This window comes from Ranitomeya variabilis, chromosome 5 (genome assembly GCF_051348905.1).
Source record: "Ranitomeya variabilis isolate aRanVar5 chromosome 5, aRanVar5.hap1, whole genome shotgun sequence".
Lineage (NCBI taxonomy): Eukaryota > Metazoa > Chordata > Amphibia > Anura > Dendrobatidae > Ranitomeya > Ranitomeya variabilis.
In genome coordinates this window covers 372,366,887-372,390,296 of record NC_135236.1, presented here as the reverse complement: position 1 = coordinate 372,390,296, position 23,410 = coordinate 372,366,887, and the positions used below count along the sequence as shown (strand labels likewise).

Sequence of the window (23,410 nt, the reverse complement as noted above, 5' to 3'; positions counted from 1 at the left end):
TCTCTGCCCTAGACCATTGACCCTGAACTATTTCGTCGTTGAAATGTGCACCCCATCCCCAAGGACTAGCATCCGTGGTAATAATGTTTGAATGGACTATTAGCCAAGGAATTCCACCTGAAAGATTTTTCAGGTCTAACGACCATGTAAGGGAGTTAACTACTTCTGAAGAGAGGAATATAGTGTGTTCTAAATGCCCCTGCATTCTAATATCTTCATCTAGGACCAAACTTTGTAGTTTGCTAGTATGTAGTTGTGCCCACCTTACTGCAGGGATACACGATGTTAATATACCTAGCAAGGATATGGCTTTCCTTAATGACATACTTCTTTTTTCAATAGCTAGGCTCACTTTATTAATTATGGATATCTTCTTTTCCTCAGGAAGCAGACACCTCTGACTTAGTGAGTCTTGAATAAGTCCCAGAAATCTTTGACACGTTACCATGTGGAGTCTGGATTTTTCCCAGTTGATAATCCAGCCAAGTGTTTGCAAAGATGAAACCACCTCCCCCAGCCTCTGTTCACATTGAAAGGGGGATCTTCCTACGATTAGGCGGTCATCCAGATATGGAATAACCAAGGTGTCTTTAAGTCGCAGATATGACATTACTTCTAACAACAATTTGGTAAAAATTTGGGGGGCCATGGACAACCCGAAGGGCATTGCTTTAAATTGGAGATGACAAATCTGGCCTCCTAAAGACACAGCTACACGGAGGAACTGTTGATGTGATTCGTGTATAGGTAGATGATAGTATGTATCTTTGAAATCCAGAACTGCCATGTAGCAGCCAGGAAACAAGTTCTTAATAGCTGACCGGATGGACTCCATTTTAAAGGTTTTAGATTTTAAAAAGGTGTAAAATTTCTTTAAATTTATTATAGTCCTGAACGGACCGTCCGGTTTGGGAATCAGAAATAAGGGAGAATAAAACACCTTCCCTCTTTGAGATGTCAGAACTTCTATCAACACTCTCTTTGCCAAGAGAGATTTAATCTCTAGCTCTAATGCATTCTGCTGTGGCTGAGATTTTAAGGAAGTCAAAAAGAAAGAATCCGGAGGTCTCCGGATAAGGTCTAAAGTTAGGCCGGATGACACAATATTAATGGCCCAGGAATTAGCAGTTATTTCCCTCCATTGGTGACTGAAATGACGTAATCTACCGCCTACTGGCAGGGAAGAACTAGCGAGATCTATTAGATGGTTTGAAGGGGCGTCTATTAAATAGGTTTCCCTTCTGCCTGAATTCTTTGTTATTCCAGTGATCTTTATAGTCTCTTCTCCTGCCAAATGCTGGTTTTCTGAATGCCCTTCTGTAGGAGGGAATGAAAGGATTAGGAAACCTTTTTTTCCGCTCACCTGCTTTAGTCAGGATATCGTCAAGTACAGTTCCAAAGAGGTACTCACCCTGACAGGGTATTGAACACAGCTTAGACCTGGATTGGGCATCCCCTTTCCAATTCTTTAACCATAAAGCTCTACGGGCTGTATTGGTTAGATTAGCCGTCCTAGCTGCCAAACGGAGAGAGTCTATAGAGGCATCTGATAAAAAAGCAGCAGCACCCTTAGTCAAGGGAATCGTAGCCCGTAACTTCTCTCTCGACATTCCGTTTTTAATTTTCTGGTCCAGCTCATCCAGCCAAACCAGCACAGATCTGCCTGTACATGTGGCTGAAATTGCCGGCTTGAATGCAGTTATGCAGGCTTCCCAGGATCTTTTTAGAAGTGCACCTGATTTGCGATCCATAAGATCAGACAAGGTCCCTGCATCCTCTACAGGCAAGGAAGAGCGTCGAGAAGTAGAAGCTACCGTTGCATCTACCTTAGGCACTTTAGCCCAGGTTGCTAGGTCCTCGTCATCAAATGGGTAGCGTCTCTTACAAGCTATGAGCATTAACCCTTTCCCCTGTTTGTTCTACTCTCTTTTAACCAGATCTTTAATAGTCTGAATTACAGGGAACACCCGACCTTTCCGCTGGGAGAGACCCACAAACATAACTTCTTGCGGAGTCTGTGGTTCTTTGGATTCTGAAAGACCCATTGTGTCTCTTACAGATTTAATTAGATTATTCACACCATCTGTTGGAAAACAAACATAGTCTTCATCTGAAGATACCGATGCCTGTGAAATATTTGAATCTATCTCCCCACTCTCAGAAGATGTATCTGCTGTGGGTGAGGGCACTCTCTTGCTGGATTTTCTTTCTATATTCATAGAAGAGCCACTAAAGGACTGTAGTTCCTGCCGTATCATTAGACGAATGTTGTCCATTTTGACTGACCCTTCCTCCTGCACTACTTATGCAAAACTGGCATAATCTTTTGGGATAAGCATCGGGTAGGAGTTCAGTACATAAAGCACACTGCTTATGCTTGGTCTTTCCCGTCTTTTTGGCCTATGAAAGCAATAGAAACAAATAGGCGACCATGAGACCAGTGAAGTTTAAATCAGAACTCACCCGGCTGTATGATCATATACAATACCGGCTGTGATGTCTTAGTCTGGGGTGTTGACCGGGTTGATCATCTGTCCTTTCCCAATTTTTCAGTGGAATCACTCATCTTGGAGCGTCCACTACCCTTTTTGCTAGTATCACGTGGTGGTGACATTAGCTCCTCCAGAGGGCGCACAGTATTATCACTTGGGGATGACATATTGGCGCACCTGCTAGCGTAACTGAGTGCCTTATATAGTGGAGGTGAATTCCTGCAGCCACACACACACCTCCTTTTTTTTAAAATTAAGACACCCATCTTTAATTGTAGAACCCATTCCGGATAGGACCGCATCTGCACCGCTGCGCTATGTGCCCCAGAATAGGTTCATCCACAGCAGCTGCCTGCCACTTCTCCATTACCGCGCTCCCGGAAGTATACCTATCTACTTTCTGGGCACACTCCATACTGTGCATGCGCGCATGTCTGTGATATTGGCGCTATACGGCAGCGCCTCTTACCGGACTCCAGGTGCTCTCGCTCCACACACCACTCCGGGAGAAAGGCGGCAGGCCTCCGGCCCCAAACTTGCGATGCTCTCTCATCGCCGGGCCACTGACGAACAGGCTCACTCCACCACCGCAGCCATAGTGAGATGGTCACACAACCGAGTCCCAGCAGGGAGACTGTTGGAAGCACATGGTAAGCTTTCTGTCCTCATGTGACTGTAAGGGCTTGGACTGTACATCTCTTTCTGTCTGCTGTTGCCCTCAGTTCAGTTACTTTTGCCCTTACCTAAGATGGAGTCACTGGCCCTAAGGGGGCCATCTTGCTTCCTGTCAGACTTTTCCTGTTCCTGTCTGTGGTGTATATAAGGGAGCTCTGTATATTACTCATTGCTTGAGTATCTTGTTCCTGACTTGTGATCAAGCTGGAAGAACTGCTATCTTGCTGGTTTCTTCAGTACTTTGGGATACCCCGTCTGTCTCCGAATCTATGTCTCTTCGTTGTAAGACTTGTTTCCCTGGATCTGCGCTGCACTCATCTCTGCTGCTGGACTGCTTCCTGTTAGGAGGCCTGGTTTGGTCTCCAGGTCTCTGGACCTGACATACTTGGACTTCCACGGTCTGTACACGTGCTTACTGCCTATCCAGCTCTGTCTGCTACTAACCTGCTGTGTCATAGCTGTTTACCTGCATACCATCATAAATATTCTTGAACTCTTAACCTGTTGTCTCTCGGCCTCTTTTCTGACCCATGATACTGATCTCCACTGCACTTATCACTAAGTTTATTACAGTGACAGAGGAGGGGGGAGCCCGCAGGAACATTCCCCCGACCCTGTTACCCACACTGGAGCCCCTGCCGCTCAGCCAGAACTGCACAGGCGGCAATCCAGGCGGGTGTTCCTCTTCATTATTAGGAATCTTCTCCATAGGTACCCCTCTAGGAACAGGAAACCAACTGAGGAGTGAGGGGGGCCGCCCCTTTTATCTATCTGTAGCTTTCCTGTTCCTAGGGGCGGATCCCCTCTCTCAGTGGGTGCTGTCGTGGCGAATAGAAAAACTTGTTGCATCATTCCCAAAAAGATTCATGGCTGTACTAGCTCAAAAGGGTGCTTCTACTCAATACTGAGCAAAGGGTCTGAATACTCATAACCATGTGATATTTCGGTTTTTCTTTTTTAATAAATTTGGATAAATTACTACATTTTTGTGTTTTTTTCAGTCAAGATGGGGTGCAGAGTGTACATTAATGAGAAAATAAATGAACTTTTTTGAATTTACCAAATGATTGCGATGAAACAAAGAGTGAAAAATTTAATGGGGTCTGAATGCTTTCTGTACCCACTGTAGATATCAGTCCTACAGCACATACAAGTGATTACAACACAGTTAGGCTACTTTCACACTAGCGTTTTTCTGTAGATGTCCAAATGCGTCGTTTTGTGAAAAAAACGCATCCTGCAAAATGTCCCGCAGGATGCGTTTTTTTTTCCATACACTTGTATTGGCGATGCATTTCGACGGATTTTCATACGTCGTGTACGACGTATGCGTCGAAAATTGGCGACACGTCGACGGAAAAAAACGTTGATTGTAACGTTTTTTGTCTCCGCCTAAAAAAACGTGTCGCGGCGCATCCTGTGGCATGCGTTGTTGGCTACAATTGAAGCCTATGGGCGCAGGATGCGTCGGTACACGTCGTACGATGCAATGCAGCACTGCAATAAGTTTTTTTTCACTGAGCATGCTCAGAAGCAGGATTTTGTAGCCAATTGGCCAGACACCCCCAAATCTATATAAACCTGGCCTGGGCCTTGAACCCCACATATGCCAGCAAGACACAGAGAAGCAAAGAAGCCTGCCACAAGACTCCAGCCAGCCTGCCACAAGACTCCAGCCAGCCTGCCACAAGACTCCAGCCACCATAGAGTCAGTGTGAGTATTGCCATTTTTGTGTGCGTCTGTGTGCGTGTGCATTTGTGTCTGTATGAGGTACTAACTACAGCAAGAGCTTAAAACCTGAACATAATCTGAGGCCTGCCATCGTCCTGCAACAGCCAGTGCCCTGCTAGAGTCCAGATCCACCCTGAGGCCTGCCACTGTGAAGACATCCAGAGGACTGCCAGCCTTTTTTACGTGTACGTGTGCGTGTGTGTATGCGTCTTGTGTTTGGGTCCGCCTGTATGTTTTTGTGCATCTGTGTGTGTTTTCATAAAGCCTATGTGGTCCTGTGTGTTTGTGTGTGTGTGTGTGTGTGTATTTTCGTACGGCTGTGTGCTTTTGTATGTATGTCTTCACCTGCCTGCACCTTATGCCTTCGCCAATCTTATGCCTGTTCATGTGTTATGCTTTGTATGCCTGCGCCTGTATGCTTTTGTGCGTGTGCATGCACCTGTGTATAGTGGTCTGTGCAGCATGTGGCTTCAATGTGTGAGCATGTGTCTTGTGTGTGTTTTTTCCTATTTAAATTTTTTTTTTTTTTTAAATCGGATGTATTTTTATCAAGTATTGTGTTCTGTGCAGCATGTGGTTTCAATGTGTGAGCGTGTGTTTTTCTTTTTTTTGTTTCTCTGAAAAATTGTGTGAGCGTGTGTTTTTGTTTTTTTTTGTTTCTCTCTGTTTTATTGTTTTTTTTTATCGGATGTATTTTTGCCCAGTCTAGTGGTATGCAGCTTGTGGTTTAAATGTGTGAGCGTGTGTGTTTTTTATTTTTTTTTTTCAATTTAAAATTTTTGATTTTTTTATTACTGTTGAAACCATTCCCAGTTGATGTACTTTGTATTTAAAATAAAGAGCATTTTAGCTCCTAATTGTGATGTAAAAAAAAAAAGAAAAGAAAAAAAAATTAATAAAATCTTTTTTGAAAAATTTTCCGTAGTATCATTTCATAAAGGTAAATTTGAAACTGGTGTATGTACAAATTGCCACACATGCAATACAGAGTTGGTTGAGGGCTTATTTTTTAATAAAGGCAATACTTTAACTTTTTTTGGGGGGAGGTGATTTTTGAAAATAAAATGTGGTAAATATATTTTTACATGGTGGGTTCACATTTCAATTTAAATTTTTTTTTTTTTTTTTGTACATTCAATTGTTTAGGGGCACCTGTTTTTGGGTTTGGGTGTTCACCTTCATGAACATTTATCACATCATTTTAGCAGGGTGGTTATTGTTAAACATTACGTAGTTCGGGGGGTGGTCTAACTATAAATCCATTATACTTACAGATACACCAGGGACCACAGCCACCGGCCATCCCACAGGACCACAGGCACTGGCCATCCCACAGGGACCACCTGTGTAATTTTTTCGAAGTAAGTTTTGAAGACCCTAAATCTGCGACTTCAATGTGTATAGCAGATTGCAAGTGTCTTTTTTACTTACAGAACCACCAGGACCACAGCCACCGGCCATCCCACGAGGAACACAGCCACCGGACATCCCACCAGGACCACAGCCACCGGCCATCCCACCAGGACCACATCTGTTAATCTTTAAAAGTAAGTTTTGAAGACCCCAAATCTGCTACTTCAATGTGTAGAGCAGATTGCAAGTGTCTTTTTTACTTATAGAACCACCAGGACCACAGCCACTGGCCATCCCACCAGGAACACAGCCACCGGCCATCCCACCAGGACCACAACTGTTAATCTTTAAAAGTAAGTTTTGAAGACCCCAAATCTGCTACTTCAATGTGTAGAGCAGATTGCAAGTGTTTTTTAACTTACAGAGCCACCAGGACCACAGCCACCGGCCATCCCACCAGGACCACAGTCACCGGCCATCCCACCAGGACCACAGCCACCGGCCATCTCACAGCCACAATGTCCTCTTCTGACAGCCCTCCTCCACAGCAACAACGTGTATCGGAAAGTTTACCAAAAAATTGTAAATTTATTATTTAATTTTAAAATTTAAATTTTTTTTTTAATCACTACATGCATAAATTATGTTTCAACAGGAAGCTGAATCAGATGAGGGGCTATCAGAAGGGGACGAGACGGGTGGAGAGATGCAAGTTGTGGAGGAACCAAGTGTAAGTAGTGGCCAAACAGTTGCTTCACACATCACACTGCACCAAACACAAAACAGATTTTCATACGTAACTAAACACATAAAACATATGCCTACATTAAAGATAATTATTTTCCTTTTTTGCAGTCTCCCGCTGCTGCTGCTGCACATCCACAACACCGTGAAGGTTCTCCCAGCCACTCCCAGAGTCGGCGTAATCGTCGCCGCAGTCGGCCATCAGTGAGTTGTTATTTTTTTGGGATTGTATTGGTACTTTAGTGTTTCAGTGTACTAATTTTTTGGTTTTCATTCTTTGTTTTCGCAGTCTTCACAGCGTGCTCCTGCAGAAGAACTCGATGACACTATCGATGTGGGCCGCCTCATTGAGGAGGTTCGTGAGCGGGAGCCGCTGTGGAACATGGCTGACAGCTGGCATGCTGACACCCATGTCACCCGTCGGCTCTGGGAGGAATGTGTTGCCAAGGTGGGAGGACCTTCATCCACAGCAGCAGAGCAGAGAATGTAAGTATTCACTTTTCAGTGATGTTTTGAGCTGAATGTAATGTATTGAATTTAACATTTTTTTTTCCTTTTCATTCTTGTCTTCACAGGTGGAAAGGTTAGGAAGCGGTGGCGGTCACTGAAGTATCGCTTCAAGAGGGAGTTTAACCTGGAGATGCAGGCCCCGAGTGGCTCAGCAGGAAGGAGGAGTCGGTATAAACACGGCCCTGCCCTCTCCTTCCTCAGGCAAACCATGCTGAGTAGAGTGTAAGTATTCAACAGCCCACTAATAACCATGTTAACCTGTCTAACTTATTTTTTTTCAGTCAGGGCTTTTTCCTATCAATATAATAATTGTTTTTGTTTTTTCTTTCACAGCACCTTCTCCAGCCATCGGGCGCCTGCATCTTCCTTGGAGACCTCTGGAGCGATCTCTCAAGCGTCCGTCACCGAGGGCCACGTCGGTAGGCCCCACACCTCTGACCCCTCCTCTGACCCCTCTGTCCCCTCCACTTCATCCGCCCCAAGCACTGGAGCATCATTGCAGCCTTCCTTACTCGAATCTGATGCTCAACAGTTAGCGTTCCCTTTACCCCACCCCTCTGATCCTGCCACCTCTGGACCACCATTAAGTTCGTGGTGGCAGTGACAGAGGGGTCAGGAAAGGAGCTATGCTCCTGAATTCTTACATTTGAATGCAGCCTTCCAAAGCTCTTTCAAAATTTTGGGAGAGCAAGTGACTGCTGGTTTCAACATGGTGCAATCACGCATCAGTGAAACAAGCCATGAAACCAGCAGTCGCTTGGATAGGCTGCATTCAAATGTAAGTCAATCTCCATCCAACCTTTTTTTTTCAATCCATGCTCAGGAGCATGGAAAAGCTTTCTTTTGAGCAACAGATGCGGGTAATGAATAGCTGCCATGATGCTCTACTCAAGGTCCTCCACAAACCCCAAACTACCCCCACACCTCCCCACACAGCCACTTCATTTCCACCCCAGGCCTCATCTACACATTATGCCCCACCACAGTCCCCATTTTCACACCATGCCCCACCCCAGGCCCCATCTACACATTATGCCCCACCCCAGGCCCCATTTCAACACCAGACCCCATTTCCACACCAGGCCCCATTACCAAAGCCATTCCCAATACCCACGGCAATCCCAATACCCAACCCAGTCCCAATACCCAACCCAGTCCCAATTTCCATCCCGGCCCACAAACCAAATTCCTTCCCCACTCTTTTCTTCCTTGCCCAGCTTTCCTTCCCCATTAAGTATTCCCCCTACCCCAACACCACCCCCCTCTGGTCAGCCTCCTGTTTTTACCCCCCCTTCCACTGCACCCCAACCAAGTAGGCTTTCCCCACCTATCGACGTGGTCCAACCTTCCAGCCCCTCCTCCGCTAGTATCTCCACCCCACACTTTGAAAATTTATAAGTGTAATGTTACTTTTTATTTATGAAAAGTTAAAGAAAATAAGTTGAAAATAAAAAATAATGTTACAGTTTTTTACCAACAAAAAAAATAGGTTAAAATCTACTCTTTGTGTCTGTGCATTCATTGAGGTAATATGGTAACTTTAAAAAAGGTACAATAAAAAAAACACCACACGTTTGAAAGGTATAACAAATTGGGTTTATTCCCAAGAAAACCACACTTTTTTACTCTTTTTTTTGGGGGGTGGTGTAAACACAATTTTTAAATATACAGAAAAACATGAAACCTAAAAACATGTCACACAATGGTGTCTTGCCATGGAACCCGCCCAACAGGTGACACAAAATAATCTGCAAACTGGTCCCTCACCCTGGTAACAGAACCTGTGGAGCGAACACAGCTGCTGCGGTAATCCCACAAGGTTGTCTCCAATTCTTCGTCATCGACGGAAACGGGCTCCTTGGACAGAATAAAGTTATGGAGCACCACACAGGCCTTAACAACTTCGTCTATTGTTTTGGTTTGCAGTTTTATTGCAGTCAGCAGAACTCTCCACTTTGCCGTCAATATGCCAAAAGCACACTCGACAACTCTTCTGGCTCTAGTAAGGCGGTAATTAAATAACCGTTTTGTATGGTTTAAGTCACGGCTACCATAAGGTTTGAGTAGGTGTGGCGATAGCTGAAAAGCTTCATCACCTACACATACATATTGCATGGGTGGTCCACTGGTTCCTGGGAGTGGTCTGGCTGGCGGGAAATCGTATGTGTCTCCATACAAGCAACGGCCCATTGGAGAGTTTTTAAAAACTTGAGTCGTTGGACCGTCCATAGGCTCCTATGTCCACAGCCAGGAATTTGCAGTTGGCATCTGCTATAGCCATGAGTACAATGGAGAAGTATTTCTTGTAGTTGTAGTACTCAGAGCCTGTTCCTGGCGGTTTAGCAATCCTGATGTGTTTCCCGACGACGGCACCAACACAATTTGGGAAATGGCACATTTGCTCAAACTGTTCTGCACTTGTCAGCCAGATGTCCATTGATGGTTGGGGGATATACTCCTGCTGTAAAGTATCCCAGATAGCCCGACAGGTCTCTTTCACTATTCCGGAAATAGTGGAAATGCCAAGCCGGAATTGATAATGCAGTGAAGTCAGAGATTCACCCGTAGCAAGGAAGCTGTTGAAAAAAAAAATATGTTAGAAAAAATTGCACAGACCAACGTTTAAAATTTTTGGTTTCATGGTACAGTTTCAATAAATGGCACTGTGGACATTTTGGTTCTGTCAGGACGCACAATACAACCTGCATGAAACAGGTGTAAAACAGTGTAATGACCACAAACAATAAAAAAAAATAACATGCTGCAGAAAATGCAACGCAATGTTTCAGCGCAGTATTTTCAGCAGTATGTAACATGACATTAAATATGAGCAATGACATAAAAGGCAGTGGAATGGCCACAAACAAAAAAAAATAACATGCTGCAGAAAATGCGACGCAATGTGAGTGGACTGGACACCCCGGGTCATCCGTAGTTCATTTATCGGATGTATCCAGAGTCGTCTCCGTTGACGTTGCTGCAGAAGCATCCTCCGTCTTTCTGCTGCCGCCTCATTCTCCCGCACTATAATATCCAGGCGATTCGTCTGAAATATCACGTCAGTTACCACACTCGCAATCCTACCAAGTACTCCTTCCATCTCTGCCACAAACTAAAACCCTCAAAGATGGGCTGTAAAAACAGTCACTATATAGTTTTCCATATTTTCCAGTAGCCAATCAAATTTGGGAGCCTACCATTCTAAAAATGGATCCGTCGTAAAAACGGATGCAACGAATGGTAAAAACGGATACAACAGATGCAACGCATACAGTATTTCGACGGAACCGTTTAGCGGATTCGCGACGGATCCGTCGAAATGCTGTATGCGTTCCATCCGTTTTTTACACAAAACGACGCATTTGGACGTCTACAGAAAAACGCTAGTGTGAAAGTAGCCTTATAGATAGTAACTTACAGCTGGCATTCTTTCTGATAGAATTGTTCACTTTTCCCCTAACATGTATAAAATGTCTCATATTGTATATAGGGCCCTCACTGTATGATGGCCTGACATTAGCCTTCATAATGTATAATGGCCCTTGCATTACCTCCCATGCTGTATAGAAACCCCTGCATTAGCTACCATGCTGTATAATGACCCGAGCATTAGCTCTCATGCTGTATAATGGCTCCTGCATTAGCTTTCACGCTGTATAATGGCTCCCGCATTAGCTTTCATGCTGTATAATGTTCCCCACATTACCTCCCATGCTGTATAGTAACCCTGCATTAGCTCCCATGCTGTATAATGACCCCCGTATTATCTCCCACAGTGTATAATGATCCGAGCATTAGTTCCCATGCTGTATAATGACCAAGCATTAGCTCACACAAAAGTATAATGACCCCTGAAATAGCATCCATGCTGTATAATGACTAAGCATTAGCTCCCATGGTGTATAATGACCCCCGCATTAGCTTCCACGCTGTATAATGACCACCACATTAGCTCCCACTCTGCATAATGGAACCCGCAATAGCTTGCACGGTGTATAATGACCAAGCATTAGCTCCCACGGTGTATAATGGCCAAGCAGTAGCTCTCACACTGCATAATGGAACCTGCAATAGCTCCCACGGTGTATAATGACCAAGTATTAGTTCCCATTGTGTATAATGACCCCCACATTAGCTCCCACTCTGCATAATGGAACCCGCAATAGCTTGCATGGTGTATAATGACCAAACATTAGCTCCAACGGTGTATAATGACCCCCACATTAGCTCCCATGCTGCATAATTGTCATGGATGTGGTTTGTGGAACCACTGTGCCTTGGACCATGGAGAGCCTGGAGGGGCATGACTAAGCAAGCACCGGACTGTTCACTAGAGCCTCTGATAGTGAGGTTAGGCTTGGCTCCCGATGAACACCAGGTTCCACTCCAGGACAGACCAACGGATGCTCGGCAGCTGGACCCAGAAGGACAGACTGGATGGTGCAGCAGGCAGAGTTTCAATCAGAGTGCAGCATGCAGGAACTGCACCAGAATGCAGCAGGCAAGATCTGCACCAGAGTGCAGCTAGGACTGGTACGCAACCTTACACAACTTAGACTGCAGAACAGGAAGGTTGCTCATGCATCTCCCCAGTGGGGAGGAAGCACTACATACATAATGCCCCACAGCCATTGGCTGGGGAGGAAATAGCAAGTGCACGCTCTGACCCTTTAAGAGGGCAGGAGCGCACGCGCACATGCTCTAAGGACATGTACTGGGAGCATGCAGAGCATGGGGAAGGGATGAACCGACCGCCATGCGGGTGAGTTAAGTAACACGCCGGAGATCCTGCTTGTCAGAGCAGGGATCCGGCATGGTGCTAACAATAATGGAACCCGCAATAGCTCCCATGCTGTATAATGACCAATCATTAGCTCCCACGCTGCATAATAGAACCCACAATAGCTCCCATGCCTTGGTTTCTGGTCTATGTCTGTCCCTTTCTGTGGGCTGCTACTTGCACAGCCCTGATATGTATGAGAAAGAGCTAAATAGAAGAAAATAGAACCAGTTAGTAGGTGTGTATAGTGGCCAGAAATGGGTATAGCTCTCTGAATGTATCCAGCGAACCCTAAATAAATACTCTTGTCTGAACAAGACCCCAAAGAGGAAAATGGAAACAAGGAGGGAATCCGAAGAAAGAAGGGGAGATAGAATATCTAAAGAAGAAAGAGTGCCCCTGGCTCATCTGTTCCTCTTTTTTTCCCTTCTCCCATTTGGGGTCTTGTTGTCTAGACTCAGTATATGTTCAGGGGCCTGCACCCATATGTGATTTTCTATATTCACCTACTTGCTGTTTCTATTTTCTTCTATCTGGCTATTTCACTATGTAACACAATTTTTGTCTCCAGCTTTTAAGTGCTATATTCCAGTTGCTCATGTCAAGAAAAATTTATTTAATTAATTATGGACTTTGCTTTTGTGACCAGGACAATGAAATATTCAGTTTTACGTATTTGTATAGGGAAATCGAAAATGTTCATAATTTTTTTGTTGTTGATAGTTACAAAAACATTGTATATGCGTTTAATATTTGCCAAGAATGACATGAGTGGTTTAGAAGTGAGTAGCTTTTGTCTATTTATGATTATACTGCAAATTACTTTCACAAATCAACCCACAAATATACTCTCCCATCATGTTCTCATTATACTGTCCTTGGTAGCCTTGTTCAAAGTCCTTTATATCCTGATAAAAGCGCTCACCTTGCTCTTATGAGTAAGCCCCCATGTTTTCCTTGAATTTGTCAAGATGAGCATCCAAGATATGTACTTTGAGACACATCCTACATCCCATTTTTCCACAGTGCTTTATCAGAGTCTGAACCAGTTGCACATATCTCTCATCCTTGTGATTGCCCAGGATACCATGCACAACGGCAGCAAAGCAGCTCCAAGCTGCTTTCTCTTTTCCAGTCAGTTTCTTTATGAATTCTTTGTTCTCTAGAATCTGCTTGATTTGTGGTCCGACGAAGATACCAGCTTTTACCTTTGCCTCAGACAGCTTAGGAAAGAGATCTTGTAGGTACTTGAAGGCCGATTCTTTGTCGAGAGCTGTGACAAACTGTTTTATCAGGCCTAACTTGATGTGCAGGGGTGGCATCAGCACTTTCTGTCGGTCAACCAATGGCTCCCACTTCACTCTATTATTTCCCACAGAAAGCTCGGTCCTCTGTGGCCAGTCCCGCCTGTGATAGTGCTGATTGGTGTCCCGGCTGTCCCAAGGGCAAAGAAATCAAGGAAACTTTGTAAAACCGCCTTGTAGGCCGATCAGAAATGCCCCCATTTTGAAGTCTCTAATGACATCCCAGCCATAATCCTTGTACTTCAAGACACATAACAGCAGCTTGACACTAGTCCTATTTGAGCTGAACCGAGTGCGCCACAGGCAGACACGGGTACTTGTTTCCATTATGCAGCAGAACGGCTTTGAGGCTCCTGGATTAACTATCTATGAATAGGCACCACTTGCTCGAGTTGCACGTGATTCCTATAGCTTCGAATAGACCTGCTACATTGTTGCAGAAGCATATTCTATCTTACTGACTGGAGAAGCTGGCAAAAGTTTGATGACACTTTCTCTGATCAGCTACTTTGACACTTTCGTCTAACAAGTTCCACTGTTTGAGCCTGGACGTGAGAAGCTCAGCGTTTGACTTGGTGAGACCTAAGTCTCTTATGAGATTGTTAAGGTCTTTTTGGTTAGGGTAGTAAGGTGTTCTTTCCTCTTCGAAACTGTATTCTGGATCTGCATTGCATTCCTCAGTCTCGGACAGCCTACATTCTCCTGAAGATGGCTTAACTCCTTCTGGAGGAATGGGTACGGGATGGGTCCATCATACAGAAGTAACAGTTGTTGACGTGTTCAGTAGGCATTCGCCAAATTCATGGGACAGCAAACTTCATTGCCCTTTTTTCTCCTCTGTACCAGCCTGTAAGGTATTAAACATGAGAATAAAATATATAAGTGTATTGAACTGTATGATATACAATTATACATGTTCTTCTATAGCAGCAAAAAAATTTGCGCTTATTTTAACAACAGTTCTTTTAAGTTGTAATGAGAAATTAAAAAAATTAAAATCTTGATATCTTAGCTATCAAAAATTGTTTACCTTACCCTCAAGAGTTCTCTTACAGTATTCACATGTGAAATGAGGCACACATGGTTTATCTTGATGCCCTACAGCAGTGTTTCCCAAACTCCAGTCCTCATGGACCCCAACAGGTCATGTTTTCAGGATTTCCTTAGTATTGCGCAGGAGATGGAAGTATCAGGAGTTCTCTCACATGTGCAGCACTATGGAAATCCTGAAAACAAGACCTGTTGGGGTCCGTGAGGACTGGAGTTTGGGGAATACTGCCCTACAGGCATGACGAAGAAGGTTCTGTAGGCCTCACACATCTTAGAAGATGCCGCCACATTGTATCTTTTAGCTCGTGTTTTTGTGAATTCGCCACAAATGTATCAAAATGCATCCACTGGTTACTTACAACCTCTTGATGCCATCTGAATTAAATGCAGGTATGTATCAACTGTAACACAAACAGAAATGGACAATTAAGGATCCTGTATTTACACTGCTTTATCGACAGTTCTCGCATTTGCGGAAGCTTCTCGCGATCTACACAACGTTGCACGTTTTGCTAATGTACGAGAAAACCTAGATTTCAAATTATTAACCCCTTTCTGCCAGCTGACGGAATAGTACGTCAGCTGGCAGAACCCCCGCTTTAAGGTGGGCTCCGGCGGCGAGCCCACCTTAAAGCCGCGACATGTCAGCTGTTTTGTACAGCTGACATGTGCGCACAATGAGCGCGAGCGGAATCGCGATCCGCCCGCGCCCATTAACTAGTTAAATGCCGCTGTCAAACGCAGACAGCGGCATTTAACTACCACATCCGGCCGGGCGGCCGGAAATGACATCATCGCCGACCCCTGTCACATGATCGGGGGTCGGCGATGTGTCAGGAAGGTAACCATAGAGGTCCTTGAGACCTCTATGGTTACTGATCCTCGGTAGCTGTGAGCGCCACCCTGTGGTCGGCGCTCACAGCACACCTGCAATTCTGCTGTGTAGCAGCGATCTTATGATCGCTGCTACATAGCAGAGCCGATCGGGTTGTGCCTGCTTCTAGCCTCCCATGGAGGCTATAGAAGCATGGCAAAAGTGAAAAAAAAAGTAAAAAAAATGTGAAAAAAATAAAAAAAATATAAAAGTTTAAATCACCCCCTTTCGCCCCAATCAAAATAAATCAATAAAAAAAAAATCAAACCTACACATATTTGGTATCGCCGCGTTCAGAATCGCCCGATCTATCAATAAAAAAAAGCGTTAACCTGATCGCTAAATGGCGTAATGAGAAAAAAAATCGAAACGACAGAATTACGTTTTTTTGGTCGCCACGATATTGCATTAAAATGCAATAACGGGCGATCAAAAGAACGTATCTGCACCAAAATGCTATCATTAAAAACGCCAGCTCGGCATGCAAAAAATAAGCCCTCACCTGACCCCAGATCACGAAAAATGGAGACGCTACGAGTATCGGAAAATGGCGCAATTTTTTTTTTTTTGCAAAGTTTGGAATTTTTTTTCACCACTTAGGTGAAAAATAACCTAGTCATGTTAGGTGTCTATGAACTCGTACGGACCTGGAGAATCATAGTGGCAGGTCAGTTTTAGCATTTAGTGAACCTAGCAAAATAGCCAAGCAAAAAACAAGTGTGGGATTGCACTTTTTTTGAAATTTCACTGCACTTGGAATTTTTTTCCCGTTTTCTAGTACACGACATGGTAAAACCAATGATGTCGTTCAAAAGTACAACTCGTCCCGCAAAAAAGAAGCCCTCACATGGCCAAATTGATGGAAAAAGTTATGGCTCTGGGAAGGAGGGGAGCGAAAAACGAAAATGAAAAAATGGAAAAAGCTCCGGGGGTGAAGGGGTTAATGTCCTGAACACAAAAGCAAACTTTCTTGTGAATTTTTGCCTTTTTTCACTTTAGTCATAAGTGACTGGGAAAACACCATTGGTACCCAAGGACAAACAAAAAATTAAAATTTGTTGCATATATATTCATCCTCAACTTTTTTTTAATAAAAGGTTTTCTAATGGGGTTTTCATGTTAACCATCTTGGATTTGCTGATATGAGATCAGACAGACAATGGACTGATAGGTCCCTGATCCAGCAGCTAGAGGACTGCATCACACACTATATACAGTGCCTAGCAAAACTATTCGGCTCCCTGGAATTTTTCAACCTTTTCCCACATATCATGTTTCAAACATAAAAATACCAAATGTAAATTTTTGGTGAAAAATCAAAAACAAGTGGAACACAATTCTGAAGTTGAACGAAATTTATTGGTTATTTTAAATTTTTGTGGAAATTCAAAAACTGAAAAGTGGGGCATGCAATATTATTCGGCCCCTTTACTTTCAGTGCAGTAAACTCACTCCAGAAGTTCATTGTGGATCTCTGAATAATCAATGTCCTAAATGCCTAATAATGATAAATATAATCCAGCTGTGTGTAATCAAGTCTCTGTATAAATGCACCTGCTCTGTGATAGTGTTCTGTTTGAAGCACAGAGAGCATCATGAAGACCAAGGAACACAACAGGCAGGTCTGTGATACTGTTGTGGAGAAGTTTAAAGCTGGATTTGGATACAAAATGATTTCCAAAACTTTAAACATCCCAAAGAGCACTGTGTAAGCGATCATATTGAAATGGAAGGAGTATCATGCCACTGCAAATCTACCAAGACCCGGCCGTCCCTCTAAACTTTCCTCTCAAAAGATTGATCAGAGATGCAGCCAAGAAGCCCATGATCACTCTGGATGAACTGCAGAGATCTATAGCTGAGGTGGCACAATCTGTCCATAGGACAACAATCAGTCGTACACTGCACAAATCTGGCCTTTATGGAAGAGTGCAAGAAGAAAGCCATTTCTCAAAGATATCCATAAAAAGTGTTGTTTAAAGTTTACAACAAGCCACCTGGGAGACACACCAAACATGTGGAAGAAGGTGCTCTGGTCAGATGAAACCAAAATCAAACTTTTCGGCAACAATGCCAAACAATATGTTTGGCGTAAAGGCAACACAGCTCATCACCCTGAACTCACCATCCCCACTGTCAAACATGGTGGTGGCAGCATCATGGTTTGGGCCTGCTTTTCTTCAGCAGGGACAGGAAAGATGGTTAAAATTGATGGGAAGATGGACGGAGCCAAATACAGGACCATTCTTGAAGAAAACCTGTTGGAGTCTGCAAAAGACCTGAGACTGGGACGGAGATTTGTCTTCCAACAAGACAATGATCCCAAACATGAAGAAAAATCAACAATGGAATGGTTCACAAATAAACGTATCCAGGTGTTAGAATGGCCAAGTCAAAGTCCAGATCTCAATCCAATCGAGAATCTGTGGAAAGAGCTGAAAACTGCTGTTCACAAATGATCTCCATCAAACCTCACTGAGCTCGAGCTATTTGCCAAGGAATAATGGGCAAGAATTTCAGTCTTTCGATGTACAAAACTGATAGAGACATACCCCAAGCGACTTGCAGCTGTAATCGCAGCAAAAGGTGGCGCAACAAAACATTAAGTTAAAGGGGCCGAATAATATTGCATGCCCCACTTTTCAGTTTTTGATTTTCCCAAAAAATTTAAAATAACCAATAAATTTCGTTCAACTTCACAATTGTGTTCCACTTGTTGTTGATTCTTTACCCAAAATTTACATTTTGTATCTTTATGTTTGAAGCATGATTTGTGGGAATAGTTGAAAAGTTCCAGGGAACCGAATACTTTTGCAAGGCACTAATATAATATAATATATATATACACATACATATCTATCTATATAATCGTCTAAGGGTCACTTCCGTCTGTTTGTCTGTCATGGAAATCCCGCGTCCCTGATTGGTTGCGGCCGGCTGGCCGCGACCTATCAGCGACGGGCACAGTCCGCCTCCAGGCCCCTCCCTACTCTCCTCAAGTCAGTGCCAGTGTGTCACCCCATCCCTGACCAACTTTTTACTATTGATGCTGCCTATGCAACATCAATAGTAAAAAGATATAATGTTAAAAATAATAAAAAAATAAAAAATTGTGCTATTCTCACCTTCCGCCGTCCACCGATGCGTGCGATGCTGCCGCCAGCTTCCGTTCCCAGTGATGCATTGCGAAATTACCCAGATGACTTAGCGGTCTTGCGAAACTGCTAAATTATCTGGATTATTTTGCAATGCATCACAGGGAACGGAAGCTGGCGGCAGCATCGCGCGCATCGGGACAGCTTCAGTAGACGCGATAGACTCGTGCAAGTTTCTCACATTGAACTCACAAATGTGACCCTGACATAACAGGTAATATCTCAGGGTGTCTATTTCCCACTTGATGGAGAAGCACTCTTTCTCCACAATGGGATAGTTCTTCTCACAGGAGGAGAGTTTGCTACTCAGGAACAGGACTGGGTGTTCATCGCCATCTATTTCCTGGGACAGCACAGCTCCTAAACCAACTTCGGAGGCATCCGTCTGGAGCAAAAACTCCCTCTTGAAGTCTGTTGCGACCAAAACAGGTTGTCGGACAGAACGAGCTTCAACTCCTGGAAAGCTCTGCTTCAGAGGACCATTTGATCATCGTCAACTTTGTGCCCTTGTGCCCTTGAGAAGATCAGTCAGGGGGCAGCTATCATGGCAAAGTTTGGGATAAATCGACGGTAATATCCCACATTTCCCAGAAATTCCCTAACCTGTTTTTTGGAGACCAGCTGTGGCCACTTTTGGATCGCCTCCGCTTTGTCTATTTGCGGCTTTATCTCGCCCATTCCAATGATGTAGCCCAAGTACTTCGCCTCCTCTTTCTCAAGGGCGTACTGGTTTGGGTTTATGGTAAACCCCGTTTTCCTTATGGCATCGTGTACTGCCTGGACCATCTGCAGGTGACTTCCCCAATCCAGGCTTAAGATCACAATGTTGTTCAAGTTAGTGTACTTCTTGTTTGGGACTAGTATCCAGTTCATAGCCCTCTGGAAGGTAGCTGGTGCTCCTTGTAGTCAGAATGACATTCAGGTACAGTATATTGAAAGCAACCATCAGGTGTAGAAAAGGCTGTCTTCTCCTTGGCACTTGGAAACAGGAGAATTTGCCAGTACTTCTGGCAGGGTGGTGATGTACCTGGTTGAACCTAGCCTCTCAGTAAGCTTATCGACTCGGGGCATCAGAAATGTGTCAAATTTGGACACCTCAGTGAGCTTCCTGTAACCATTACAGAAGCGCCACTCACCAGCCGCTCTTTGACTCCTCAATAACACCTAGGCTCAACACAGAATGGCCAATAGACCCTCTGCAATATTCTCTCATGTGTTTTCTCCACCCCCTATTTCCCCTCAAAACATGCACATGGGCCATGTCTAGAACCCTCCGGTATGGCCCTGGAACCAACAGCTGCTCCACTATTTCACCTCCCCTCAGTGTAGTCACTTGATACAACAATTCGCTATTGACTGCAAAGTGTGGGTAACTGGTGTCAGTCCCGGCCATCCCCATCAATCACAGACACATTTTTAAAGGCCTCTTTTAGGGTAAGATCCCGCATTTGAGCAGTCCCAAAATTTTCCTCAGAAACCCCCGGCTCAGGAACCTCGGCCTCACTGGTCACCAGTTCGTCCTCATCACCAGCTAGGACACACAAAGGGAACTCTTCTACCTCCGACTGCAACGGGGATTCATCAGGGTTGGGCTGACTCCTGCCTGAGACACTGGAGACCCCTGGCATCCCCGTGGATACAGCGGACGTCCACATGTTTCCCTGTGATCAACTGGTGGGGAAGCGTGGCCCTTATCAGCATCCAAGAGTCCTGACACTGACTGCGGCTCATCTCCGGGCTGATAGTCCACACCGCAGGCTGGGTAGGCATAATACGAGTAGTGCCTGCCTAGGCTGCAGTCCATCTGCTCAGAAGATATAGGACATGGCCACTATGTGCCCAGGACCATGACACCGCCAGCAGATCAGGTCTTTACCAGAGGCTTTTGGTAGCCATATCAGCAACTCCAGGGGACCTTGGACTTTCCCCCAGTGTTGGCTCTGTTACCCTTCTTTTGGGACTCGGGTTCCCACTGGGTACCCCAGTATTGAGATGTACTACCCACCGGCTTCCTTAGGGATCATTCGACCACCTGGTACCTTTCTACGAGGCCCACCAAGTCATCCTCATTCTGCGAGTCTCCCTGAGCATCCCAGGTCTGCACCGGCCTGGGGAGGGAGTGAACAAACTGGTCCATGATCACCTGTTCAACCATCTGGGCTGGAGTGGAGGGCTCTGGCTGCAACCATTTCTGGACCAAATGCAACAAGTCAAACATTTGTGAGAGGGGATATTTATCACCATAATACGCCCAGTGATTAACCCTTTGGACTCTGAGAGAGACAGTGACTTCTGAGAGTGCCAATATCTCTGTTTTCAACTTGGCATATATCTAGGCATCCTGTAATGTCAAATCATAATAGGTCTTCTGGGGCTCACTAGTCAAATAGGGGGCCAGTATCTATGCCCACTGCTCTGGTGGTAGCTTCTCACACTTCGCCACCCGCTCAAACACAGTAAAAAATGCCTCTATATCATCCCCTGAGGTCATCACCTTGATGTAGTGGAGAGGCGGTTTCTCTGCTACAGACATCTCTCACCAGGAGTTTCATCTGCCTTTGTTGTTGTTGAATCTGCTGCATCAGGAGTTTATTAGTCTCCTGCTATACCTGGTGCTGCTGCTGTTGGCTCAGGATCAGGTTCTTGAGTAGGTCCTCCATTTTGTCCGACCGCTGTTCCAACCCTGTAGCTGCCTTCACCCAGGCAATACAGTTTATCCACCGCTACTACCCGTGTTCCTGGAATGTTGTCCGCATCCGAAACACAGCTTGAGGAAGGTTGGCTCACTTAGCTGCTCCTCAAGGTAGACACAGGACCACGTTTGGTTAAAGTCTCTGTATATATATATATATATATATATATATATAAAAATTAGAATGGCACAATATTACAACATCAGGCGCACAGTCCTCCCCAGAAATTCATCAAATACTTGCCAAAAAAGCATAAACCGAGAAAGGGAAGGCAGCACTTCATATAGTTTTGGGTGAAAAAGTGGATTTTTATTCAGACCCACATAGCGTGGCGAGATTTTTGGCTCACACTGAGCCTTTTTCAAGCAGTGAATTCATCATACAAACAGATATATATAGGGGTAGTTACAAATGTATCAATTTACAACAATCTTCATAAAAAAATGCAATTAATTACATGATTACATCCCAGGTGCAATACACAAAGTAACAATACATTACTCCAAAGTGCTTGTGCCATAAAGTGCATAATACACATGTACAGTACTCTCAAAAATGAATAAATTACTCATAATGATTCATTTAGTGCATCTGTGCAAATATTTATTGAATTCCCTCACCAGATGTTCATTGCTATACTCCACGTTGAGGGCGCCATAAGAGCCGAATTCAGCATCTCTTAGTCACTTACTGTGTGCGTCATAAGTGTGTCACAGTTGGCCAGCCAATAGTAGTATGGAAGCGGCGAGTTTCACCTGCACATGTGCACAAATACAATGCGGACAAGTCCGTGCCATGCTTAGTAAGTATAGCCCCATCACTTCAGTGCGCCTGCGCATTGGTTATCTTGCCAGAATCTGCAACTTAACCACTTCACTACCACCATTGTTCATTATTACATTGCATTTTATAACCACAGTTCAAATCTTCTTGTTTTTATGCATAATGATATAGGAGTTATAATATACTTATTACCAATAATTCTTATATGGGTGGCAAACAGGTTATATAGATTATTCCTGAATGGGATACTGTGAGAATAAAGATACAGGTATCTACCCTTACCCTGGCATTCCAGACAGTCCCCTTTAAGGGGATACTTCCAGATACCAATGGATCCCAAATGGAGTTATGAATAGTGTTGAGCGATACCGTCCGATACTTGAAAGTATCGGTATCGGAAAGTATCGGCCGATACCGGCAAAATATCGGATCCAATCCGATACCGATACCCGATACCAATACAAGTCAATGGGACTCATGTATCGGACGGTATTCCTGATGGTTCCCAGGGTCTGAAGGAGAGGAAACTCTCCTTCAGGCCCTGGGAACCATATAAATGTGTAAAAGAAAGAATTAAAATAAAAAATATCGCTATACTCACCTCTCCGACGCAGCCGGGACTTCAGCGAGGGAACCGGCAGCGTTGTTTGTTTAAAATTCGCGCTATTACTTGGTTACGTGAATTCCCGGCTTGTGATTGGTCAGGTCGGCCATGTTGCCGGGACGCGGACCAATCACAGCAAGCCGTGACGAAATTACGTCACGGCTTGCTGTGATTGGTCCGCGTCCCGGCAATATGGCCGCCCTGACCAATCACAAGCCGTGACGTCACGGGAGGCTGGACACGCGCTCATTTTAAAATGGGCGCGTGTCCAGCCTCCCGTGACGTCACGGCTTGTGATTGGTTGCGCCGCGGTCAACCAATCACAAGCCGGGAGGCTGGACGCGCTCATTTTAAAATGGGCGCGTGTCCAGCCTCCCGTGACGTCACGGCTTGTGATTGGTTGCGCCGCGGTCAACCAATCACAAGCCGGGAGGCTGGACGCGCTCATTTTAAAATGGGCGCGTGTCCAGCCTCCTGTGACGTCACGGCTTGTGATTGGTCAGGGCGGCCATATTGCCGGGACGCGGACCAATCACAGCAAGCCGTGACGTAATTTCGTCACGGCTTGCTGTGATTGGTCCGCGTCCCGGCAACGTGGCCGACCTGACCAATCACAAGCCGGGAATTCACGTAACCAAGTAATAGCGCGAATTTTAAACAA

General features: G+C 44.7%; 1 protein-coding gene across 3 annotated transcripts in view; it reads left to right on the top strand.

The window, feature by feature from the left end:
• Window positions 1-23,410, top strand: part of LOC143776042 (hyaluronidase-1-like) — an 85,768-nt gene that overhangs the window by 21,335 nt on the left and 41,023 nt on the right. The window contains exon 1 of one of the 3 annotated variants that reach the window (XM_077264934.1): window positions 383-405. The exons of the other annotated variants lie outside the window; for them this stretch is intronic. The gene's annotated coding sequence lies outside the window, so the exon portion shown is untranslated. Of the gene's footprint in view, window positions 1-382; window positions 406-23,410 lie in introns of those variants that run through there. 3 annotated transcript variants of the gene reach the window in all.